This window comes from Equus asinus, chromosome 25, assembly GCF_041296235.1.
Source record: "Equus asinus isolate D_3611 breed Donkey chromosome 25, EquAss-T2T_v2, whole genome shotgun sequence".
Classification (NCBI taxonomy): Eukaryota; Metazoa; Chordata; class Mammalia; order Perissodactyla; family Equidae; genus Equus; species Equus asinus.
The window spans coordinates 16849391-16876424 of NC_091814.1; the positions used below are offsets into that span (position 1 = coordinate 16849391).

At 51.2% G+C, this 27034-nt stretch overlaps 1 protein-coding gene and 1 long non-coding RNA gene across 6 annotated transcripts in view; both read right to left on the reverse strand.

The window, feature by feature from the left end:
- The window catches only part of KCNN3 (potassium calcium-activated channel subfamily N member 3), a 178937-nt gene that overhangs the window by 95150 nt on the left and 56753 nt on the right, over positions 1 to 27034 (reverse strand). The window lies entirely within an intron of this gene.
- LOC139042059 (uncharacterized) lies at positions 467 to 1897 on the reverse strand. The gene is made up of 3 exons (XR_011498276.1): positions 1697 to 1897; positions 1169 to 1305; positions 467 to 648 (listed from the first exon to the last, which is right to left on the reverse strand). It is a non-coding gene; the product is annotated as an uncharacterized lncRNA (long non-coding RNA).

Here is a 27034-nt window from a genome sequence, read left to right on the forward strand (position 1 = left end):
AGAAACGCCTGCTAGGAAGAGACTAAGGCAGGGCAAAGGAGATGAGCACAGTCTGGGTGGAGGCAGCCCTGTCCTAGGCAGGCAGCCCGGGCAGGGATCTCTGAGGAGGGGGCCTTTGAGTAAAAGGTAAGCCTTGCAAAGGTGTGCGTCACAGGCAGAGGGAACGGCAAGGGCAAACACCCAAAGCAGGATGGAGCTTGGAGAGTTCGATAGATGAAAGAAAGAGGGCCAATGTGGGAAATAAGTGAGGAGTGGTACTAGACAAGGCCAAGAAGGTGGCAGGCTCAGCTCCTTGGGACCTTGTAGGCCACGGAAGGAGCCACATGGAGGGGCAGGGAGAACACAGGTCCACCCCCGCCAGGGCCGTGTGCACTTGGTCACCCCTTTCTGAAGACACACTGCTGGTAGGTTAAACGCACGCCTGCGGTAGTCTGCTTGGGCTGCCATAACAAAGTACCACAGAATGGGGGGCTTAAACAACAGAACTTTATTTTCTCACAGTTCTGGAGGCTGGAAGTTGGAGATCAAGGTGCCAGTATGGTTGGGTTCCAATGAGGGCTGTCTTCCTGGCGTACAGACAGCGCCTTTTCACTGTGTCCTCACGTGGCAGAGAGAGAGATCTCTTCCTCTTCTTTTAAGGCCACAGTCCTATCAGATTAGGCCACTCTTATAACCTCAGTTAAACGTAATTACCTCCTGAAGATGCTATCTCCAAATACCATTACATGGGGGGTTAGTGCTTCAACATATAAACTTTGGGGGATACAATTCATGCCACAGTAGTGTCCTTATGTGTCGAAATTACCCCAAAGCCCCACTACAGGCCAAGCCAGGTGATTTTGCACATGCTGTCTCACTGCAACCTCACAAGCTTCCTGTAAGGAAGAATATTATGCCCATTTTGCAGGTGAAGAAACTAAAACCCAGAGAGGTTAAATCAGTTGCCCAGGGCCCTGCAGTATTCTGTGTGACTCCAGGTCCCACGCCCTTTCACCAGCCAGTCTGCCAAGCAGAACCCTCCATGTCAGAGACTGGCCAATTCGGGCATTACTTTGTTTTACTCTAAAGAAAATTCAAGCCCGCTCTTTAAATGTTCATTTCTCAGAAGAACCTTCACTGACCACAGAATCAAAACAAAATTAAAACAGGCTGGGTCTGCGAAACCCACCTTGTCATTAGCAATCCAGATGGGTCCGTCTGTGGAACTAAGACAGTTGCGTCCATTTCCACAGGCAGGATATCCGTGTGTCATCCTCCCTGTCCTCCTCAGCCCTCCAGTGAGCAGATCTGGTGGTGGAGTCCCCACTGGGGAAGAAACTGTCTTTGTTTAGGAGCCCACCCAAAGCTGTTTGCTAATGAACAAGATTCCTTTCGGGCAAAGTGGGGGTGAGGTCAGAGGAGAGCAACACAGGGTGTAATTTCTCTGCCCCAGAAATGAACAGGAATGTTGGAGTTTGGGGGTTGCAGGCTGAGGGATCAGGAAGTGAGGGGAAGTGGCTGGGCAGCACCTGAGGCCAGTCCTGGGCAAGGAGGGAGGATAGAGTGGCTGCCACCGACCCCCACCCCCACCCTGAGGGAGGAAGTCATGAGACCTTCAAGAACAAGACTATGCAAAGTTCAATGCCATGTTGTCTGTTGTGCCAACAGCAACATCACCCCCACCCGTTGCTTCCGAACCACAGAGAGGTCAGCTAACCCGAAGGTCTTGATCGCGGGTCCTGTGGGGATGAAGCGACCAGGGGGTGACCCACTGCCTACAGGGCTCACTGTGCACAGGATGGAGCTGGCGAATTCAGCAGAAGTAGGAGTTTGGGATCAGAGGAGCTGCCAAGAGAGAAATGGAAGTTCCCAAGAATCTCCAGAGACCTGGGAGAGACACTGAGTCCCTCCTCATGTGGCGTGGGAGTTCATGCCCAATTCTATTTGAAGCAGTTAGGGCAAGGCAGCCCCAGCCCACGCTTGGGTTAGAGTGGTCATGCCCTGGTATCGTGACCCGCCCTCCCCTCATCTTCCACCCTGCTACCGAGCCAAGGGTCTAAAATGCAAACCAACCACGTTACTTCCCTTCTTAGAGCCTTTCAACGACTCCCCAGAGAGTTCAGGATCGAGTCAAACCTCTTAGTTGTACTTGGCAAAAGGGCCCTGCCCCCACGTGGCCCCAGCTGCCACCCCCTCAACACCTGGCATCTCATTCCAGCCAAACCAAGTCACTCGTGATCCCTGAACTTCTGTCCCTTGGAGTTTTGTACAAGCTGTTCCCTCCCCTCAGCTTCTTCGCCCGGGAGCTCCTTCTCAATCTTAAAGATCCAGATCAAGTGTCTCTCCTTTCTGCATGTCTTAGCTGGCCTCTTCCCAACCCCAGGCAGGGTTAGGTACCCTCCTGGGAGGTTCCCAGTCCCTGTGCCCCACATTGTCCCAGAGCCAATCCTCAAATAGCAGCTGGGGACGGATGGTCAGAAGGTCTCGAGTGCTAGCCCCAAGTTTGGAGGAGATGGGGAGGGCGCAGGGTGGCCGCCTCCATTAACAACGATGACACCAGACACGGCCTATTGCAGCTTACTGTGTACCAGGCCCAGTGCTGTGTGCTTTACAGGCATATGTCACTTAGTCCTTAACAGGGCTCTGGGAGAAATACTATTATTCCCATTATACAGATAGGGAAACTGAGGCCCAGAGAAATTAAGTAGTTTGCTGAAGGCCATAAAGTTAAAATGGGCAGACCTAGGCTGTGAAGCCAGGACAGACAGATTCCAAAGTCCACAGTCTTGACCACTGTGTCCCGGTTCCAGGCTGTGCAAGGGGGCTTGTGGGCCGACCCCGGGGGGGTTTGTCCACTCAGGCCAGGCCAGCGTGTGTTTCTGGGTCTCTACGTGCTTTGGCAGATCAGGGAGCTGGAAACTGTAGGGGCACCTGCTAAGCCTGGGGTGAGAAGAATCGTCTTCTCAACAGGAAGTTTCTCAGAAGTTTCCATTTCGTTTTGACACAGGAACCGATCCTGCTGAATGTTTGCGGGGTAACAGCGCGGTCACCACCGGCCGGAGCCGCTGTAACTGGAACCTGCTCACCGCGGGGGAGGGGTTCTTTACCCTGGCGCCCAGGGCGTGTCGGCAACTAAAAATAGAAAGGTTTCTGGACCTTTCAACAACCTGGGGAGCTGAGGAACCAGGTCACGACCAGGTGGCAGTGGTGGGCGGGGAATGTTTGTTTTCCCCTAAATGACTAACATGCGCTTCAACCCATCCTCAAGGACCCGCTCCCCTACGGGCGCTTTCCAGCCGCCCAGGGGGAGGGGCCGCCGCAAACGCCAACACTGCCCATCCGGTGCTTCCGACTTGCTGGCTCAGTCTGAAGTCTTTTCGTTACATGAATTCTTAGTCCTCCCAACACCCCTATGAGAAAAGTACTATTATTTTCCCCTAGCTTACAGATGAACCGACTCCCCAAGACTGCCCTGCAAGTGAGTGGGGGAGACAGGATTTGAACCCTGAGTCCACACTCGCATCCATTAAGCCTCTGGCGCTGCCAGCTGAGCCGCCTCACTGGACCGCCTGTCCACCCGCTTGTGTGCGCTCGGCACTCACGCTAACGCGGGGCCCCTGGAGGACAGAACGTCTCCCTGGGCGGGTACCACCACAGGGCCACGCGCAGCCCTCAGGAAATACAGGCTGCCCAGAGGAACGGGTAAATGGTGGCAGATATTCTGAAAATGTGACACGTTAAGGTGTCAAAACTCTATCAGTGTGACCGTAAAGAAAAACATGTTTAATAGTTCACCATTGCTATAATTCTCCTAGGGCAAAATAGCCCTTGCAACATACGAACGAGGTAGAGAGAGAAACCAACGGATATTTAAAGGAGAACAGCTAATAATTAAAAAAAAAAAAAAACCCAAACCTGGAAACAGCCTGAATACACATCAATAGGGAAAGAGTGGAATCAATTATGGGACTCATACTGTGGAATATTATATAGCTGCTTTAAAAAATGAAGTGGATCTATTTGTATTGACTTAGAAAACGTCCATGGTATATTATTAAGGAAAAAGAGAAAATTGCAGCGTAATCAGTATAGTGATTCTTCTTTTTTAAAAAAGCAAACACCAACATACAAAAACAAAAATCCCTGTATATGTATATATATTGGCATATTTTTGTACATACACAAAAATGGTGAATGTCTTCTGATTAATCACCGAATTGTTAACGCCAGTACTTCTGAGGAGGTGGGGGGTGGGAATCACAGGAACCATTGATTATTTTTTCCTTTAATAATGAAAACATACCTCTGTGTTAAAACAAGCTTATATTGCTTTTGTAATTTCAAAAACCCAATGAAGTGGTTTTTTGCAAAGAACTGTCTTGGGGAAAGCCACTAGTTGAGCCTAATGGGGATGTTTTAAGCATGGCCATTCTTGGAGGGACAATGATCTCCTGAGTCCTTTCCTGCCCTGTAATTTTCCGTGTAGAGCTTTGAAGCCCCAGGAGGCCGCCCCCAGAATTTTGTGAAACAAAGCCCTGCTGGAAAGAGTTAATAACTGGGCTCCTCTCACAAGGTTCCCCACTCCAAGGCCAATTTCATTACCTGTTCCATAGCCCTTCTGATTAAACTACTCTGTGACAAATACTTCCAATGTACAACAATTGAACAAAGGCCCTTATTTCAAGGTCCACCTCTTGTGCACATTTACATTGCAGGCACTGAAAGCCACATTAGTCAGCAGCCCGCCCTGCTCACCCACCGCGGGCAGAGGCCTGGGGTCCCCACGGGAAGAGTTTTGTCTCCTCGCAACTGATATCATCATCATCGTGCTCCACAGTTCCCTCCATTCAGAAGGGGCGGGGGCAGGACAGGGCACAGGGGCCACAATCACCAAGGTGACTGCTGGTGGTGAAGGCTCACGGGGGACTTGGCCACAGGGTGCCAGGTGCAGTGCTAGGCTCCATGGGTTACAATGGAGATAGGACGCAAGTTCCTGCCCAACCGGGAGCTTAGAAGTCAACAGACCTAAACAAACGTAAGGCTACGGAGGTGACAGCTTGGCGATGAGGGGCAGAAGGAGGATGAGCACTGATGCAGCTCAGGGTCCTGTTACACTGCATCGTCAGTGCCCATGTCTGGTACTGCCCTGGACCCAGACTCCTGGGGCTCCTGCATTGGGTGCCCCCCAACTCGAGGGCCATGCTCCATGCCTCCTCTGGTTTTACCTCACCCCATGGAGCCAGGAGTCCACAGGGCCAAGGGGCCATGTCCACCTACACTTTGTAAACCACCAGTTGGATACCCAGGACCCCGAATTCCCTGTGTGAGCCTGCTTCCAGGGCCTGCACCACCTCTTCCCCTATCTGTCCTCTGGCAGGCACACCGCGGCTGCTTGTAGATGTGGCCCTAAGCCTGAGAGGTGGCCAAGAGGCACAAGACTCCTCAGGGTACTGGATGAGCCAGGGGAGGAAAGAGCATGCTGGGACTGAGGGCTGGGGGCTTGGGTGCCTCCATCTGAGACTGGCCCCAGGCCCTGAAGATATCAGGGGTGAGTCTGTCCATAATCCTTTCTGACTGGCTGGGGTATCTATATACAGCAGCAGCAGCTATATTTTCTAGATTGTTCCAAAGTCAGGCAAACAGGACCCTGATACTCCCTCTCAGACAGCCTGTCCTACCTTCCTCCACCTTCTGCACCAGCCCCGGGCTTCCGGACTTGCTCTGAAGTGGATTCTGCAGAACACTAGTCTTTTGTAGGAAGCACCCTAAAAAGGGGTCCAGTGGCCCATGTTTGGGAAATGACTCTTGGAGATTCGCTAGGCTTATCCACATATTAAAGGTTCTGAGGCTTCCTAAAGAAAGAAAACTGGTCAGCTTTGAAATGTAGTTTGTCAAACTTATTTGACCACGACTCTTGTTTTGGAGTGACAGCTACTAATGTTTCCAGGAAGGCAGGAAAGCACAGGGTGTGGAGCATTCGCTAGAACAGATCCTTGAAATTCACCCTTCAGCAATCTCTGCTTTGTTTGAACCAAGATGGCTGACAGTCTTCCTGAAAGGCACCACATCCTCCCCCGCCTTCTTCAACAGGGCTCTGCTGAGCAAACCAAAGATGCCACGCCAGTCAGTGTCACCTGGCCCCGTCCCATGGCCTCCTCTCAGCCAGGAACATCCACATGCTTTGTAGGTATTTTCTTTAATAAATACGTACACAGTACTTTCCAGGTTCCGGGCACTGTTTCCGATGCGTTACAAATATTAACTCCCTTAATCCTCATAACAACTCTATGTGGGGGCCCTTTTATGATCCCCATTCAAAGATGAAGAAACTGAGGCATGATGAGGTTAAGTGACTTGTCCAAGGTCACGCAGCTGGTAAGTGATGCAGTCTGGATGGAACCCAGGTAGGCTGGCTCCACGTGTATTAGTTTTCTATTGCTGCTCTAACAAAATTAGTGATTTAAAGCAATACAAATGTGTTCTCTTCCAGTTCTGGAGGCCAGAAGTCTGAAATCGGTCTCACTGGATTCAAGTCAAGGTTGTTAGCAGGACTGGTTCCTTCTAGGGCTGGAGGAGAATCCATATCCTTGCTTTTTCCTTGCCTCAAAGCCCCTTCTTCCCAGCTTCCTCCTGCGCTCCTGCTTCAGTTGTTGCATCTCTTACTTCTTCTGTAGTCAGATCTCCCTCTGCCTCCCTCGGACAAGGACACCTGTGGCTACATTTAGGACCCACCCAGAAAGCCCAGGATTATCTCCCCATCTCCAGATCCTGAGTTGGACCACACCTGCAAAGCCTCTTTTGCTATATAAGGTAATATTCACTGATTCCAGGGATTATGGGCTGGATATTTTGGGGGGCCATTATTTGGTCTATCACACCATGCTTTTAACCATTGTGCTAGGTTAGTTTAATTTTCTCAACAATTCTGGGAGGATGCTGTCATTATCCCTATTTTACAGATCTGAAGGCTAAGGCTCCAAGAAGCCCACTGAGCTGCCAAGGGTCACCCAGGTAGTAAAGCACAGTGAGGACAGATGTAGATGACTCTCTCCTGCACCCCGCATCCGCTGCTGGACGGCTCAGGACAGATGGAGCCCCGGGGGGTTCGGAAGCAGCTGCTGCTTTTGCTACCCTCCAGACTTCCAGACTGGACCCCTTTGGCATCCTAACCCCACTGAAAACCTGAGGAGAGCTAAGGATGTGCCTTCCTCAGAACAAGATGCATTTAAACCTCATTTTTTGCAGATAGTTTCTGGGAGTTCACAGGCCCTAAGTTAAGATGCTCGCTCTTGAAAGCAAGGTCTCAAAGAAGTATTTCCATACCCGTGTTCACAGCAGCGTTATTCATAACAGCCAAAAGGTGGAAGCAACCCAAGTGTCCATTGCCGGGTAAATGGATAAGCAAAATGTGGGTTATACATACAGTGGACTATTATTTAGCCTTGCAGAGAAAGGAAATTCTGACACATGCTACAACATGGATGAACCTTGAGGACATTATGTGAAGTAAAATAAGCCAGTCACAAAAAGACAAATACTGTAAGATTCCACTTATGTGAGGTACCTAGAGCAGTCAAGTTCATAGAGACAGGAAGCAGAATGCTGGTTGCTGGGGTCTGTGGGAAGGAGAGAAAGGGGAGTTACTGTCTAATGGGTACAGAGTTTCAGTTTTGCAAGACGAAAAGAGTTCTGGAGATTGGTTGCACAAGAATGTGAATTTACTTAACACCACTGAACAGCACGCTTAGAAATGGTTAAGATGGCAAATTTTATGTTATGTGTATTTTACCACAATTAAAAAGAAAAAAAAAGAAAGAAAGAACACTTGCTCTAAGCTGAGAATTCTTGGCAGGATAGGGATCACAGCTCGTCCCTTCTTGTGGCTGGTGCACAGTAGGGGCTCGACAGATGTCTGCTGTGACCGCTGAACGGGCTGAATGGGCGATCCTGCTGCCTCCCCCAGCTGTGGGCTGGCACTTGGAGAAGCCCTACACACTGGTGATTAAACAACCATCCCCAGCTTGGTTAAAAACAGAAACAATAGAAGCATTGAGAATTGAGAGTGGGGTGGATACAGAGAAGATGAGAATAAATCCCATTGCCACTGTGGGAAAGAGTGGGGGGCTCTACCCATCCTTGAGAGGCATCTCAAAAGGGAGCAGGGGTTCTGCTGTTAATTTGACAAATAACTGGAGGCCCCCTCTAGCTTTAGAGTGATTCTGTGACTCTCCCACAGCTTGAGGCACATGGAGTGTGTCCCTCTTTTGTCAAATGAGCGGGGTTATAATAGTTGAGGATTTTTTAAAACTTCTCTGCTGTTTGCATGAATTCAGGAAGACTAAAACCTGCTCCAAGAGCTGACTTGTGTTCCTTTGGGCATCGTGCCAGCCCCTCAGAGATCACCTCACCTGCCAGCCTGTCTATAATATCCTGGCCGTAAAAGCATCTTTCCACTGGGCCAGGGGGACAGCAAAGGAAACAACGTGATTGCAAGAAAATCCGAGCCAGAGTGGCAGGTGGCAGTTGTGTCATGATCAACGGAGGGTGAAACCACTGAGGGTTCAGAATCGACGGTGGGTGTAGGCAGACGGGCACGAGAATAAGTCCTGTCACCATTGTGGTAAAAATGGGTGGTGCTCACTGTGGGAATCTTGAAAGGGAACAGAAGGCCCTGATGCTGCTAATGGGTGTCCCTTTGCAGACGGTCAGGTGACTCAGGCAGCACCTCGGGGTGTCCCTTTCTCTGCCATGCTTCCACAACCACACCAAATCCTCTCCCTTTAACTGGGATTGTATTAAATAGCCTCTCAACCAGCAACAGAAGGAGGTGGGCTCTTAGTGGAGCCCAGTCTATAAATACAGGGTAACAATAGGAACCAGAATTTTCCACAGGAAGCCGGGTAGGACTTGCCCTCCCCAAACAGAGTATGAAAGATTTTCACAGGGATTTCTGCTACCGTCCTCCCCAGTTAGAATCCCAGAATGGCAATAACAAACTGATGAGTTTATTCAGGTAATATCCATGAGACATAGTTCTCTTTCAAAGGAAGGGAATTTGTATGTTCTGCTATATCTATCCTTTATTCCACTTTAACTGGTCCCTAAGATGCTTTAACTATAGCAAGAGGGATTCTGGTTACAGAGATTGTCAAACCTTGAGAAACAGAGAGAGACGGAGACAGAGATACATATTGGAGAAATTCTCCCTGGGGAGGTGTTTTCAAAACGGAGTCTGGACCCATCCTTCTGGGAGAGAAAGTCTGGTCTGGATTCCAAAGCCCTTTTCAGTCTTTTTCAATTGACCAGCCTTTCCTTGCCTGGGATCCAGGCAGAAGTTTGATGTTTTTCTATCCCTGAAGGTGTTGGCAAAACTAAAAGGTTTCTCTGCACACACTTCCTCCTTCAGCCAGGTCTCAGGAGACTTCTGGCGTGTTCCTCCCCATCTCTTTCATTTCCAGCCTGATCGAGGGCAGTTCCCTGGGTTATGGTCCTTGGTTCTGCACTAAGGGCAGGAAGCCCCTACCCAGGACCGTTGCATTCATGAACATTCTCACCACAAACTCTCAGTAGCCAATCTTCCCATTCCAAACGGATAGGGACAGTTCAATCCAGAAAGAAAGGGCTATTTAAAAAGTGTAATAAATCATGTGCCCAGTGAGGTGTCGGGCATGCAAACCACTGACTGAAAAGTTGGAGAGTTGCGATTGGAGAGCTGTGTTGAATAGCTTGCAGCTGCCTGGTTCTTTCTGCTCACAGCAAAGGCCCGGGGTCACTGTCCCCACCTCTCAGCCAGGGGATACCCAAATGTCTGTTCCTTGGAGAGAGACTGACATTGAAAAGTTCACACCTGGATTTCCATCCTGCATCCTACAGCGAAGGGGATGATGGGGAGGGTTGGGGGGTCATGGGAAGACAAAAGTAACCAGTGAGGATGACAGACCCCAGTGCAGCCTACAGACAAAGCCAGCAGGCTTGGGAACTGGCAGGCTCCACTTGAAAGTTATAAACCACATTAAGAGGATTACCATTAATGATAGTTATTAATGTAAACCTTAAATTCTCAATAAGTCATTAATAATACTTTTAATAAAGAAAGAAAACAACAAATCAGTATTAAATCTTGTAACTTATTCAAGATGCTAGGAACGAGCATCAACAGTTTTTCAAACCAACTGGTTTAAAAAAAAAAAAAGGCAGAAATAGAACATAAAATGCCTGCAGTGAAATACCTATAGGACTGGTTGGAGCAGTAATTTAGCTGACCTAGTCAAGGAATGCCAAAGACCGGAAGGTAAAACCCAGCCCGCACCAGATCCCCAAGGTCAGCACGGTGGGGAAGGGGCGGATCTAGTCCAGGGTTTGCAGATACTCCTGAGAGCATCCATCATTCCATTGCACTCGATTCCTGGATCCCTCCCTTCCTCACTGATGCGGTGCAGCCATTCCTCAGACACGTGCATGGTACTGTCCCAGATGCTGGAGACACAGAACCACTGGTTCTGCCCAGTGGTTTCCTGTGGTGCAGAATGAAGACCAGTCATCTTCTCAGGGCCTGCAGGGCCCCGAGGGGTCAGATTCCTCCTTCTCCACAGCCTCCTTTTGCAAGTCATGCCCCTCGCGCTCTCCACTTCAGCCACACTGGCCATCTTTCAGGCTGTCACGCTCATCTGCTCCTTCCTGACCCATAGGCTTTGGGCATGCTGTTCCCTCAGCCTAGAATGCTCTTCCCTTCACTCTATGCCAAGTTAGCTCCTATTCATCCTCCCATCGATTAGATCAATCCTAGGCTACTTGTGGTACTTATTATAGTTGCAATTTTGCTTTTGGTGCAATTATCTGAAAAATGTCTGATCTGTTATGAGATGGTAAGCTACTTTAGGGCAGAGGCCACATCTGCTTCTATCTCCTTTGTTTCCCCAGAGCCTGCCCTGAATACTAGGTGCTTAACAAATACTTGAATGAAAAAATGAGGCATACCTTCAAGGAGCTCACACCCAGGCAAGAGAGACCCTCTTGGGTCCTCCATGTAAATGACTCCATCAGGCCTTTCCTACAAGACCAGTTTTTAGAGTGAGGCACTGGGTCCTCTGGTGGGGGTCAGGGACCCTCTGAGACAAGAGAAGGCTTGGACTCTGGAGGGTAGACGGTTGTTACGCTCAGTGTATTTGACTATTGCCTTTCTGGTCTCCAAGTCAGTCAGTTATGCAGCTGTACTGAGCCCCACAGGGAACAGGCGCTTGGTCCACGGTTGCGTCAGGAAGTCGCAGGAGCAGCAGAATTCCAGAGGGTGGGCACCGGGCATCGAGGTGCCACAGGAGGGAGGATGCCCTAGTGCAGAGAGGGATACCAGGCTCTACTCTCGTGTCGGCTTCAGGTGACTGGAGGTGCCTGCCCAGAGTGCTCTGGGAGAAGAATTCTGGGAAGACATTTGAGCTCATCTAGAAAGAATGCTGGGATCAATTAGTCATGTCTGCTATGGTGCAGTATGGGGTCCTAGTGGCTTGCGTGTCACATGCTGGCAGCCCTGCTCTGAGGAGGCAGGGGAGCCTGTTCACTGACCTCCACTGAGCTCTCTAGAGCTTCCTCCTGCCGAGTCTCTGAAGGCCTGTGCTCTGTGCAGAAAGGGAGGCCATTTCTTCACAGTTAGTGGTCATGGTGGATTTGCCACAGCTGGATGGCTCCATAAGTAGACAATACTTCAGTTATTGAGGGAGGCATCACCTTAGGTCATTCACATTTTTCACAGAATGTTCTCTGAAACACTGCTAATGGAACCCTGTGAGAGAGTGACATCCCCATGTGCCCAGGGGAACAAGGGGACCACAATGCCCGGGTCTCAGTTGTCATGATCCTGGGACACATGTGCAGCTATTGGCCAAACAAAAATTGAAGTTCTGGCATTAGGTCACCTTTGTGTGATCTGGGAAGCCATGTCCCTTCTATGACTGGCTTCTGAGGAAAGAATCCGGTCGCCCTTGGTAGAAGAAAGCACTTTGTAAACAGAAGAGGACACATTAGAGCACACAACAGGGCCCGCTCTACAGTGACAGTGGCACATCCAGGCCTACTGACCACGAAGAGAAGGCGTCTTTGAGGGCGGAGCCTCAATGCCGGGACCTCCCGAGTTAACATCTAAGTGGACAGAGGAAGTTGCACATAATTCACTCATTTGGCAAACACTCTGTGAGACACTTCTTCTATCAGATGCTGTATAAGGCATGGGACATTCGGAGGAGCGTGAGCCTGGGATGCCCTAAAGAGAAACAGTCATGTCAACAGAGGGATGTGTTGTGCATGAGAGGCACAAGAGGGGTCTGTGTGTGTGAGGCTGGGGGCGGTCAGCTCCAATGCGGGAGGTCGGGGCCGCCTCCCAGCATGGTCAGCACAGGCTGGAGACATGAGAAGGCATTTGCTGACCATGTGATGTGGAGAAGGGCACTCAGGAGGAGGGGTGGCAAGTGCAAAGGACAGAGAGGCAGAACAGTGGGCACAGGGAGCTCCAGGGGGACTGGCACAGTGTTCAAAGAGGAAGTGGCACCGATGTGGCTACAGAGCAGTGCAAGGCCAGCTTCTGGAGGGCCCAGTATGCTGCGCTAGGGAGTCTAGACTATATTCTAAGAACAGTGAGGAGCTGCTGAAGGTTTTCAGACAAGGACAAGGTCAGGTGTCTGTTGGGTTCCTCGGAAGCAATGTAGGTGGGGTGGGGTGATGGAGGAAGAGCAAGGAGGCAGGGGTACTAGTTAGAGGCTGCCCTACAGGCCCCATGAGACCCAATGTGGGGAGAGGAGTGGAGACGGTGAACACTCCAATCAAAAGGTGCTTTGTCTTAGAAAATATACACTGAGCAACAACAGAGAGAGAGCTCATAGATTCTTGGGATGCTCAGCCTCCTAGGACCCTTTTCCTGGTCTCCACTCCATGTCTGAATTCTTGCCCCTTCCCCTGATTGCCACAGCTCTTTGTTATCAGTCTGTCTCCCTTGAATTACAGACCACAGAATGTCATCTCCCACCCCTGTCTGAGAACAGGTTGAGGACAGAACCTGCAATCCACACATCTCTGTAATTCCCCATCAACCTGGCATGGAGCCTGCCACCTGGCTGACATCCAACCATAAACACACATATATATGGTTTCGTGCATATATATGTTTTCGTGCATACATAAATGTTCAGATATAGTTTCTAATTGGATGAAAAATTTAGGTGTGTGGACTGCCCAGGCTACAATTCATCTGGCTGCAAAGGCTCACGGTGAACTGGTTGCAAATTTGTGGTTTGGGAGACAAGTCACGATTCAAAAACTGATTGTGTCCATAAAGCAGTGGGTTCAGAAGTGTCTGAGGGTGAGAGCGCCCCAGCCCAGCACGACAGCCCCGATGGTCGTCGACATGCACGGCACTCGCTCACCCTGGCGTACGAGGTGCTCCTGGGCACTTGTCGATCATGGGGCAGGAAATGAGGCAGCACCCAGAGGACAAGATATGGCTTTTTTTATTGTATGGTTTGCTTTTGTGATGAATGAAAGGGTTTTTCAGATGAAGCTGGTGGAATTGAAACAATCACTAAACCGGGAAATGAAAAAGGCATTTGGGAGCTAGGACGTGAGCCTGTCAGCCTGGTGTGCGTGCAGAAACGGAATGCTCTGTCTGGCTTCATAAGGAGCCTGGGACAAATTGTGACCTAAAATAGCCAGCCCGTGGGCAGTGTCATCTCACGTCTAATGAGGCCAGTCCCAGGAGAGGAGGGGGAGAGGCTACCTGGGTAGTCTACCTCAGCCCTTCCCCTAGAACAAGAGGCAGAGAGAGTCTGGCCTTGGATTTTTAAAATTTATTTTATTTTATTTTTTGGTGAGGAAGATTGGCCCTGAGCTAACATCCATTGCCAATCTTCCTCTTTTTGCTTGAGGAAGATTGTCACTGAGCTAACATCTGTGCCTATCTTCCTCTATTTCATATGTGGGACGCTGTCACAGCATGGCTTGATGAGCCTTGTGTAGGTCCGTGCCCGGATTCAAACCTGCAAACTCCGGGCCGCCAAAGTGGAACATGAACTTAACCACTCTGCCACCGGGCCAGACCCTGGCCTTGGGGTTTTTTAATGCTCATATTAATGGTCACCATATTACCATGAACATTTAGGGCAGGGTTATCTTAATTCCAATCAAGGGTGGTGGAAAGAACTTGGCCTTTGGGAGTCAGGCAGAGTAGGCTTCAAATTCTGACTCCTCCACAGAACAGCTGTGTGATCTTGGGCACATTAATTAACCCATCTGAGCCTCACTTTCCTGAGGAGCTAATATTGTAGTGGAAAAACATACGGAAAGGAGATAATATTAATAGGAATAAATCTCACAACATCAACATCATCATCTCAAAGAGGTCTTCCTTGAAACCCCAACCCTAAGTAACGTCCCCTCCATCATTCTCCATCACTACCCCAGTTTGCTCATCATCCTCGTCTGCATTTACACTGACCTATCTGATTCTTGCGATTGCCTGTCCCTCCCCCTCCGCCACGCTAGACTGGAAGCTCTGGGAGGGCAGGGCTTGTACTGTCTTGTTCGTTATTGTAGCCCCAGTGCCTAGAATAGTGTAAGCACCCTTTTAATTTCAGGTAAGTGAACTGAATGGGAACACAGTGCCTGGCACACAGTAGATGTGCAAGGAATGGTGGTGAGTATGGCCCAGACACCTGGAAGGCCTAGAGGTGTGGGGCTGGAAGCCCAGCTCCGGCCTGGAGCGAGTCTTTGTAACTTGCCGTGTGGACGTGGGTGAGTCCCTCTAGGCCTCAGTTTCTTCATCTGTACAATGAGGAAACGGCCTGAAGATGATCGCTGAGGCCCTCTCCAGCATCCCCGGCTCTAACAGTCTCTGATTCTCCACATGGATTCTGAACTGAACAGGACCATGTGAAAAGCCAGCTCCATCACAGAAGCCTATGTGTGTAACTCTCAGCTCCACAACCGCCATACAAAATGAACCAGAAAGGCCCGGGTGCAATTCCTGGAGAGAGGTGGGCATCGGGAACAGCCAAGAGCCACCCCAAGCCCCACTCCTCTGCTCCCTGTGCCTTTCCTGCCCAGCGTCAGGCCTGGGGGACTCACGAAGACTCACCTCTTAGCCTCAGACCTGGTCTGAAAACATAGGAAGGAAGGAAGGGAGGGCAGGCGAGAGGAAGGAAGGAAGACAGGTGGGCACAGACGTGTCCCAGGCCCTATGCCAGGTATTCTGGCATGAGCCGGCTTGTCTGCTCCTCACTGTAGCCTGGGAGATATCACTATCCCCATTCACAGACCAGGATGGCATGTGAGTAATACCCACGGAAACGGCAAGTGACAAAACAGGAAATGAAGCTGAGCCTTCGGACTCGAAGTCTCCCACACTAAAGAACTTAGTGGAGTGTAGACGTCAGGCCTCTTATCTACGACCATTAATCAGGATACACCCGAAGTGTAATTTAAGGCAGGGAGACACTGCTAGTTCAGGAGCAGCCCCTACAGGAAGCATTGTTTACGCTAATGGAATAATAGGAGGTGTGAAAAGCACTAACATTTCTAGAGCATTTCCTGAGGGTGAACGGGCAGCGCTAGGCACTTCACATGTGCTCTCCATTGTCAGCCTCACAGAAACTCAGTGAGGAGGCGTTAACACCATACCTACTGTCCAGATGAGGAGCCGGGTGCCAGTGAGGCAAAGTACTTTCCTGAGGTCACACACCTAGGAGGCAGTAGAGCCAAATTCTAGCACTCGTCTCTCTAACTTCAGATGTTTTGTCTCACCACCTTGCCATACGTTGGGCGAACCGATGAGACCACTGGGATAAATTAACATTCAACTATATGACACTAATGTTTATTGTATTTGTGTGTTATTAATATTTACCATGTACACAAAACATGCTATATATAATGATTTATACCAATACAGTACCTATAATACAATCAAACTGAGAAGAAAAGGGGCGAGCGCTCTCCAGTCTCAGCCGGGACTGACACCAAATGGACTGGGTCAGTCTCTGGGATCAGATCGCTGTCACTCATTGGGCGAATGCACAGCGGTGCTGGGCGTTTGCCATGATCTGGTCAGGGCACCTCTGTAGACTGGCCCTGTGAACCATGCAGCATAGCTAGAGTCTGGGAAACGTGGGCCGCTGACCCTGCCTTTGGAGCCCAGACACTCCAAGCCCATAAAGTGAAGCTTCCAGAAGTCGTGTCCCCTCCCCTGCACAGGGTCACGTAGGAATCAGCCATAACTGCCCTACAGAGTGGCAGCGAAAGGGTTTAGCCCCTACTGAGGGCAAGGAGAGCCTCCCGTGAAGAACACACAAGTGCCCTGGGCTTGGGAGACTTGTGGCTGGCAGTGAGCAGGCCATGGCCTGGAGCTGCCCAGTCAGACGGCGGCCTCACCCCTCAAGGGGTCAGGCAGCAGACGCAGGACCCGGGAAAGGTCACTGAGGTTGCGTCTGCAGCTGGACTTGAGATGGCTTTGAGTACTGGGGTATCCAGGGCTCTGCACCCCACATCAGGAGACAGCCACCCTGCCTTTTACTGTCTGGACAGTCCTGGGCACGTCCCCTGACCTGTCGTCCTCTCAACTGTCTCATCTGTAAACAGAGGCCCACTACCAGTCTAGTCACGGGACTCGTGTGTGGGAAATTGATTTCTAGAACTGTAGAGTCCTGAACAAATATAAGGGACCTTGACTTTCGTATTTGGGGCCCCAAAGTCATTGTCATTGTGCTGTTTTGGATGGTTCTGTTGGCTGTGTTCTTACAGAATGGGCCATATAAGTGGCTGACTCTGAAATAAAAGGAGGGCCCTGTCCCTCCCGGGGCCCCTGACGTAGCCCATGGCAGATCACAGCCACGGCCTGGAGTCCTGAGGAACCACCCACCCCGCTAGAGAAGACGCTGCAAGTTCCTTCATTTACCCATCCATTCCACTGTGGGTGGGTATTTACTGAATCCCCACTGGGGCAGGGCCCTGTGCTGATGTTGGTAACCATGGTGGCCACCCAGGCCTCCCTCTGTCCTCACAGAGCTGCTGTTCTACCACAGGACATGGCCCAGGGAGCCAAAGCTGGCGCAGGGCAGGGTTTGTTATGGGATCCCAGTGCAGAGCTCCAGAGCAGGCTTTGTTGTCACGGCTGGGATGCGGGACCCACCGGGAAAGCAGGCAACACCCAGCCCCGCGCAGACCAATGCTGGCACCTCCTACCTGGGCACCAGTTACGATGCCAGCCAGCCTGAGAAGGGGTCTTCCCAAGGGCCCATGAAGCAGGAATTCCTTTCCTAGACTCTACACTTCACCAGGAGACACCTGTTAGGAGGAAGCAGATTAAGACTCTATCCACCGCGCTGTCCTGGGCCGAGGCTGGCCAGTGGACTCTGGCCTCCAGCCTCCTTTCTTTGAGATTCTGGGGGAGACCAGGAAAAGAGGGAGGGGGAAGACTCTCACCCCACACAGAGGAGGCCCTTCAGTTTTACATGGAAAGCCCTGCTTCTTTGCTCACTGTCCCTGACTACAGAGAACCATTTATCTTGGCAAAACAGGAGAAGGCCCTTTACATTCTGAAACGAAGTGTCAGCGTGCAATGACAGTTAAGGTCCCAAGATACCCCCAGAGTCACTTTTTATTCTTGTCTATCCACAATCATTAGGGGAAAATCTCTCTGCAGCTTCTGTGGAACCCATTCACTGGAGGGAAATAGATCAATGAGAAAGCCCAGCCCAGAGCAGTCGCTGCCAGCTCTGAAGCGAGGACATTCATCCTTCGCCGGAGCCCGCGCGCACAGGACAAAGGACGCTCGCTCCCACCCCCTGAAAGAAGAGCTGGCCACAAAAGTTCTTTAACTAGATATCTATTTATTATCTTTTATACAGTAGGAACAAAATCTCTTCCTGAGAGCGACATACCTTACACTTCAAACAAGAGCAACTTTTGCCACTTATTTTTAAGTGCGCTTGCCTGCTGAAGTGACAGCAAAAATCCACGGGGAGGAAAAGGCAAGATGGTGGAGGCACAGCTGTTTCCATAGCTGGCATCTCTAGCCAACAGCTGCAGGACCTGGGAAGGGTTCCCAAGAAGAGCTTGAAGAGCTGACACCCCAAGAGGATGTGCAATCCAAGCGTGAAAACTCGACCTCCAAGGGCTCCGACACGCTAAAGGGGGCCGCGTTAGAGCGGCAGGCGCATGCACACCAGAAGGGGAAGGGGCCACATCCGCGAGAACCTGGGGGGCGTGGTCGGCTAAGAACATACGTCAACGTTCATTCACTTGTTTTTTGATTCTACAATTCTTAGTACCTACTGTGTATTGGGGTGGGTGAAATAAAAATAGCAACAAAACTAACAACACACATTGAACTCACACTCTGTGCCAGACGCCCTGCCAAGTGCTTTCTGTGCATCATTTTCTCTGAGGGTCACAGTAACACCTTAAGGAAGAGACTAACATGACTCTACTTTACGGATGGGGAAATTGAGGCAGAAAGGTTTAAGCAACTAGCCCACAGTTATATAGCTAAGAGGAGGCAGAGCTGGGATCTATCCAGATCCGCTTGACTCTCCGCTAGAGAAGGACAGTCTGTGGATGTGTGCTTCCTGAGCTTGTCAGTATGAACAGGCACTGTGTTCACCCAAACCTGCATAGAACAGCCCGCCACGCTGCCCCGCGGTCCAGGAGCTCGCTTCCCAGCTGAGAAGGAGGAGAGTTTGCACAAATGCAGGAGGGGGGTACAGGTAAGATCCAGTCCGTGCCCCGTGACCACAGGGCAGCTGGCCTGAGGCAGGGCGGGGGCAGCATGGAGCCCAGCCACACTGTGGGACCTTGGAGGCCAGGCTCAGGGGGTTGGCTCTATCTAGAAGTCACCAAAGAATGGGTGACTAGGGGATAGCCCACTCAAAGTCATGTTTTAGGAAAACTACCAGCTGTAGGTGAATATTTATAACCCAAGAATATGAGGCAAAACAGAATATCTGAATATTATAGGGAAAAAAAGGATCCATTTATTGAAACCCTCCAGCCAGAGCTAGGCATCAGACTCAACCCCAGGAACCATGAATCTGCCTGCACGGCCCCACCTGCTGACACACACTTGCACGGAGCCCCATAATGTGAGGCAGAACTTAGCTATCCCAGTCGCCTCTTTTGGTTGCCTCTGGCTGTCACTTGGAGGTGACCTTATTCTCTAGCCCTTTCCTGTTGCTGTTCTGCCCTCTTGTAAGGGAGAGCTTGCCTGTCTTTGTAAGGGCCCTTCTCATGCTGCACATGACAAGTCAGGGCTCCAGCCTCTCACACTCACAGAGGCCGTGCAACGGTCTTCTGTTGGGGAGGGCACCATCTCTGCCACACTACCTCTGCTCCAGCTGTGCACATCGGCCTTTGGTCTCTGGCCGGGCCCTGCATAGTGGCTTAGAAACCCCCTCGAATCCTACCCACCAATGAGCCTGAGGGGCTCTCCTTCCCTGTGCAGATTCCTAGAGACTCCAGTGGCCAGGGAACAAGAAGGGACATTTCTGACCACTAGCAAGGACCACTAGCAAGGGTATACTAGTACAGCATCCCAGCATGCCCCAGGCAACTGCAAACATTTTGCCACATGTCAAGTCAGGGCTGCAGCTGAAAGGTCGGCAGAGTTGAGCAGGCTGCTCCAACAGAGGTGGCGTCTAAATGATGGTTCTGACAGTAAACCCTCTGAGCCGCAGGTCAGAATTGACACCTGTCATTTTGGTAATGATCTGCTATTATTATTGGCTCACATGATGGCCCTTACAAACACGCTCGTTAGTCAAAATCTGTCTGCCCTGAGACAGGTAGTTTTCTTCAAAACAAGAAAACCTGCAAGCCTATCACAGGTGCCCCCACCGTCCTCCCCAGGCAGGCAGCAGATTTGTCCTCCAAGCACATATTTTACAGCTGGAAACCAAGGAGCGCCGAGTCCTGTTTTTAAGTGTGTTCAACCAAGTGGGAAGGGGTAAGTGCCAGGAAGTAACACGGCCCAGTGGGAGTGCACAGCTGTTCCCACAGCTGGCAGACACCCCACAGCTGCCGGCAACGTGGGCCAACCTGGAGCGAGTGAGGAGCCAAGTGAGAGGCGTGTGGGCAGAGCCACTGGCCACTTGGCTGGAGGGGATGGGGGGACACGCTCTGCCCCGAGGACTTCTCTCTCCAAAGAGCCTCTCACACCCAGGATTCACCCTCTCCTTTCCCACTAACCCCACAGCCACCTTCAGCACATGAAGGTTCCCATGGGCGGGCATCTTCTGTGCCTCTCCCTGGGGATCCTGAAGGCCCCCTGGCCCTGTGCAACCCCAGGTCTTTCTAAGCAACTCTGAGTTTTCCTTTTACCTCTCTTTTAAATTGCAGTTACCCCCTTGTTTGCATGACACGTCCTCCTTCCTTACTCTCTGAAGTGGACTCTAGCTGCAACCTGAGACTTGCCATGAGGGGACTGGAAACCTCTCCTTGCAGAGCCAGCCCATTCTTCAGAGGCAGGTTCTCCCCATGCGGGACATTTTCGGCAGGAAGTGGGACGTCACTCACACCTTTCAGAGACAGAGTAACAAGCACTAATACTATTGACCTCAATTCACAATTCACAGAACAAGTCCAAGGGGCTTGACTGGGGGTCACAGACTACAGTTTTGGAAGTAATGGATCACCAATAATATTTTATTAGTGCTTAGAATGCATGATACGCCTTTACATCCACAGTCTCATTGAATCCCCGCATCACGGATGCCCACATCCTTATTACCCCATAGCAATAGGACTCCAACTCTTAGCACTGTATGATTACTTGTCCACCTGTTTGACTCCTTCCTCTTCTGCTCAACACCCCTTCCTCCCTCCCAAGACCACGAGCTATCTGAGGGAGGGAACACTTCCTACTCTTTCCTGCCCTGGCTCTGAGGGGTAATCAGTGTGTGTTGAATTTAATTGAATCCCACAGGGCTCGGTTAAGAGAACAACAGTCGCAGCAGGAGCAGAAGTAGTAATACTAGCAGATACTTACATAGTCCTACTGTGTGCCAGACACTGCTCTCATCCCTTTTACATTAATAAAAACCATTAATTCTCACACCAAGCCTAGGTAAATACTATTATTATTCCTACTTTATAGATGAGGAAATGGAGGCACAGAGAGACAGAATAACGTGCCCCTAAGCTCATAGTCCGAACCGGCAGGGCTGGAATTTGAACCCAGGCAGCCTGGCTCCAGAGTCTGATCTCCAGTCCTCTATACACGCTGCCTCTGAAGTTGAACCGACACGGAATCCCTAAAACGCAGTTCATTATATTTTCTAGGAGAGGCCCTTTATAGAAATACAGCACATGCAAGGAGGAAATTAGTAAGATTCAATTCTGCAGACGCCACGCAGACAGGCATGAGAGACCCAGGAAGAGAATAGGTCCGTTGCCAAAGGGGTGGGTCCTCTGTGCACATTTGATGCTGCTCTGCACACAGCCAGGGTGTGAGGGAGGCTGCGAGAAAGAAACTAGGGAGAGTGGCCGTTCAGGGCAAGGGCCCAAGAGCAAAGTCCGGGGGGTGGGAGGGGTGTGTCCTGGGCCTGGTCAAAGGAGCCTGCACATGATTGTGGGGGTCATGCCTGGGCCGTGGATTAGCTCAGAGCAACGACTCCCACCCTCTGCTGCACTTTAGAATCACCTGGGGAGCTTAGAAAAATCCGTGTACTCAGTCCCTCCCCAGAGCAATTAAACCCCAGTCTTGGGGGTAGGGCTCAGGCGCCAGTCTCACTGTAAAACTCCCTGCGTGCTTCCAACAGGCAGCCGAGTGGAGGACTACAGGTTCAGGGTCTATGCAGTGCTATTCACCAGAGAAGTCTGTTCTTCCGTTATGGGCTAAAACGGTGTGTGTGGATTCAAACCAGGTGATCTCCCTCCCTCTCCCCTTCTCCCACTGTGGGGGAAGGTGTTTTCTCTGGTTTTCTCAAGAGCCCTTTAGAGCGGTGGCAGGTTTGAGACCACGCAGCTCTAGTCCAGATTCCAACCTTGCTCCTTACCAGCTGCATGACTTTGGGCATGTTATTAACATCCACACTTCAGCTTCCTCATCTGCAAATGGGGGATTCCGGTAGGCAGAATAACGGCCCCCCAAAATGTCCACGTCCTAATCCCCACAGCGTGTGAATATGTTACCTTACGTAGCAGAGGAATTAAGGATGCAGACGGAATTAGGATGGCTCATCAGCTGACTTTAACGTAGGGAGATTATCCTGGATTATCTGGTGGGCACAATATAATCATAAGGGTCTTTAAATGTGGAAGAAGAAGGCAGGAAGAGTCAGGGTCAGAGTGATGCGATGTGAGAAAGACTCTACTGGCTATTGCTGGCTCTGAGGATGGAAGGCGGACAGCTTCTCGAAGCTGGGAAAGGTACAGACGCAGATCCTCCCTTGGAGCATGCAGAAAGAACGCAGCCCTGCAGACCCCTCAATTTTAGCCGCCAGAGACCCGTGTCTGACTCCTGACGTCCAGCACAGTAAGACGATCAATGTCTGTTATTCTCAGCCACTAAGTTTGTGGTAATTTGTTACATCAGCAACAGGAAACTAATACAAGGCGGATGGGAATCAATGGGGGAGAGCAGGAAGATTAAATGAGATAAATTTTGTAAAACGTAGCACTGTTCTCGGTGCTTTGTAACTATCAGTCGTTATGATCATTTTTACCGTCACCATCCCGTCATGGAGCTGCCAGCTCCAGCAGTCCATGCACCTGCTGTGGGGATGCCTACCGTCCCTAGATCCACTCCCTGGCTCCTGCGGTGGCAGAGGGGTCCCAGGCCCGTGCGTTAGCAATATGCTTGGCTTCGTGACTTGGGCGCGGGCTGGTGGGAACCGGCCAGTCTTTCCTGGACAGGGCAAGAGGCTCCCCAGAGCCCTGCGATGCCCGTCAACACAGCAGGGAGCAGCGTTTCTGCTTCCTGACTGTTCTGAGAAACAACAGGAAACAGGGCCATGTGGTGGGGAGGGAGGCCCCCAGGGAGAGTTCCTGACCACCCGCTAAGAAAGCACCGTGGGAATGGTGAGCACCAGCCTCAGAGACTTCATCTAAAGGGACCAAAGGTGACCAGCACCTCGGCAGTTGCCAACAGCAGGCAAGAGCTGGACCACCGAGCCATGAACAGAGGGCTTGGGTCTGCAGCAGTGATCTCCTTGGCAGGGAGGGTCCACAATTAAACATGCATCAAGCCCTTGTTTGTGCCAGGCTCTCGGGGCCCTTTCACCCAGCTCTTTAACTGACCCTCACAACACTCCTGTGTGGTCATTATGACCCCATTATACACAGAGGGAAACAGACTCAGGGAAGTTCCGTGATTCGCCTGAGGTCACCTGTTAGCAGCAAAGCTGAGATTCAAACTCTTGATTCCAGATCTAGAATGCTCCCCTCTGTACCACAGTTCATTTTCTCTTCATAAAGGCCCAATTAATATTCCAGTCATTATTGATTTAATCCTGGGAGCGTGAGAACACAGCTAGTACAGACTATTAATCTGTATTTCCACCTTGAAATGTGTCAGCCATGAAAATGTAGAAGCTTTGAGAAATACAAACAACTAGAAAAAGGCTTGGAAGAAATTTGGTGCCAGATGAATAAATCTTGTGTCAGCTCAGAGTTGCCGTAATTGCAGTTCCGCATAATGGTCATAAATCTTGGGTTTCATGTGGCCCCTGAAGTGGACTGGGCAGGTGAGGGAAGACACATCTACTCCCCACCATGGGCGCCCAAGGACTCCCACCATATTAGAATGTTGCCTCAGCCCTGGGAACTACATTCATCCCGAAAGGACACCCAGATCAGAATGTTCTCTGCTCCAAGAAATCCCTGTCCCTCACTGTCCTCCTCTTTCTCTTCGTCCAGAGCCAGGCAGTGTCAGCTATAAAATTTAGCCCTGTCAGTTCAGCTTGCAAGCCACACACACATGAAGACAGGCACCACATATTTAGATATGAAACACAGGAAAGATTGAAGTGAACAAGACAGGAGAGCCAGAGAAGATATCAGAGAAGGTGGAACAAGACAGGTTTAGATGATGCTGATAAAAGGGTTGAAAGAAGCTGAGAAGGAGAAAAACCGTATCAGGGCGGCTGCCGGCAAGCTCTCACGCTATATGCCAACAGCAGCATGAGCCACAGTGGGTTCTGCTCGACCTCAGCTGCTCCTTAACAAGCCACATGGAGCACATCTCCTCCCATCTTTCCCCTGCATTTGCACCTTTCGAGCCCACTACAAACTGAGAAGTCCCCATGTTAGCCCTGGGTGACGTCACTGCTCCTGCAAGCGACAGGCGGGCTTTGGGGACAGGAGCGCCCATCCTGCCAATGCTCCTCCGGCAGGGCGGCCGTCCCGGGCACGCCCCCTTTAGAAACCTGCAGGTGGAATGCGGCAGGCAAAGGAAGGACAGAAGGAAAACTCTCTGCCCTCGGGGAAGCGCCGTCTCCCAGGCTGCTGGCTCGGGAAAAGTGTGTTTCTAGGTGGAGGCTGGGTTCGGGAACAAGGAGAGAAGAGCAAACTTGTAAAATCCTGAGGTTCCTGTAAAGTCTCATCAGTGCAGTTTCTGCTAAACATCTAAAAAGACCTGACAGAGCAAGATGAACTGGGGCTCCCCACGCGGCCCTGGCTGCTACCAGGGTCCTGTTTCCATCAGTGAGATCACGGAACCTCAGATTCTGGGCGGCAGGGGTGTTTTCCCATTCCTGTCACTCTTGAACGAGAGTGTGCCAGGTAGCTGTCGTCTTTATTCCTAAAGTTCCCCCAAGGAAGGAGATTTCTCAACGTCTCCTCTGGCCCAACCCTGTGCTTTTAAGTCAGAGCAGGTGCTAAAGCTTGGGGGGCAGGGGCTTCCACCATAATCGCCACCAGTCTCCCCACCCCCGGCCCCACCCCTTGGCCTTAAAACGTGAAATGATTTGCTAAGGCAGCTTGGGGCTAAGTTTGCTGGCTTCCTTGTCTCCCATCAGATTGCCATCCCAGAGCCCCTTCTAATAGACAGTTAGGGGCTGCTGCTGTTGTAGACACAGACTCTAACCTCTCCTGCTCCCCCTCACCAGGATCTGGCTCCACCCTCCGTCTTCCATTCTCCCTTCTCACCACTGCCTTTATGGCCAACTGCATCCCTCCCATTCCCCAGAAGCTCGGAGCTTTCCCAGCTCTCCACATCTGCTGGAGCAGGTCCCTTCTCCTAAAGCACACTCACCCACCTGCACCTGCAGGAACTCAGCCCAGCCTTCAAGGCCAATCACAAACGCCCTGCACGCAAGCGCCTCATTCCCACGTAGGGGGAAGTCCCGGCTGCGCCCACCGAACCGTCACTCCACAGCTCAGGTCTCAGAACTTGGCAGCCCAGGCAGTGGCGAGTATTTGAACGCTTATCTCCCCATTAGATCACAAGCCCATTTCGGGCAGGGACCTTGCCGTCCCTGTGGTGCCCGGCTCAGAACAGACCTTCAATAGCTCTGTGTCAAATGAATTAATCACCTTTTGTCCAGTCCTCAGGGGAGGTGGAGAACAGTTGCTATTTCTAACAGCAGCAGGAAAACAAATATCTCCCTGCCCGCTACCCACCCCCATTCCACACACACGCCCAGTGGCGGTAATTTCTCTTTGCTCTCAAATAAATAAGGTTTCTAGCACATTCTAGCAAGAGGCACAAGAGAGCTAGGAAGAGCCTAGGAGAACACTGAGCTCCCTGCCTTGGTTGCACAAATGAGGGACCAAAGAGTACTGAGGGGCAGGGCCTGTGAGCACCAGCATAGCAGACCAGTGCCAGCCGTACCTGCCACCCACCCAGTGCGCCCGCTGAGCTGTCTCGTGGTATTGAGTTTAGAGGCTGCGGCTGCTCTGCACCTGGCGGATGGCTCCACTGTGGCTGGTTACTGATCTCTGGTTTGTGGCTGTGGCCAGTGCAGCCACAGGTCAGCAGCCACGGCCAAGCCCAGCTGCTGCGGCTGAGAGTGGCTTTGGGAACGTTGGAGCCACAGGGACAAATGGCCATGCAGCAACTCTGTCCTATGACACAGCCTGTTGGGGCAACATTGAGACAATCTAACCCTGCCAGGTGGCCAAGCGCCCGCTTCACCCTTTCATTTCACAGACCGGAGCAGCCCGGAGGCGGGGTCCCCTCTGCAGCTCCCGGTTCTCCCTTCCTCCCCCGAGCTCAGCTCAGTAAGCACTTGCTATGTGAATGCACAGCATGGCTTATTTTGGGGGGATGAGTTTGGAGTTTAGAGTTTGGAGGGAGCATAAAGCCGCAGCCCAAGGGGAGGCCACAAAATGTTCAGAATGAGAAAGACTTGCAAATCCTGAATTCCTGTTTCTCCATTCCTCCTGTCTTTAATCCAACAAAAGGAAGTCTATGTTCCCAGGCTCCATTTCTGGTTCCACATTTGTATCAATGGTTTGGATGAAGCTATCACAGTCAGGCTCATGAAATGTGGGAGGACAGGAAGCTGGGAGGGCCCAAACACATGTTGCTGAGTGAGATGCTCGAAGACCCAGACAGACTAGAACGGAGGGCTGAAACGAACATGGGGAAACATAACAGAGGCAAATGAAAGGTGCTGCTCTTGCCCCCAAAAGCCAAGATGTGTGATCTGTACAAGCAAAGATGGGAGATTGGGGCCCGGGGTCGGGGGGATATGGGGCAGGGGACAGGGGAGCCTGTGGCTTAGCAGCTCCGTGAAGAAGACAGGTTTCAGAAAGCATTCCACTCCAGGTGAACTACAGGCTGCCGTGCAGGTCAAAGGGCCTGGCTGCCTTTGTCTGCAGGGACAGAAGGAGAAAGCAGATCAGTGGCCCTCTGCACTGACCAGCTCACAGCCCTGGGCAGGTGCAGACCAAGTGGGTCCTATGCAGGGCAGGGCGGAAAAGAGCTGTAACTGTGCCAGGGAAGTTGGGGATGTTCCATCTGGGGAGGAAAAGACCCTGGGAAGTCCTGTGTCCAACCCAGGGGGACTTGGGGAAGGAAGGCTGCAGGCCCCTGTTCCACAGGGACAGTCAGAAGAAGGAGGAAATACGGGTGGGGAAACTG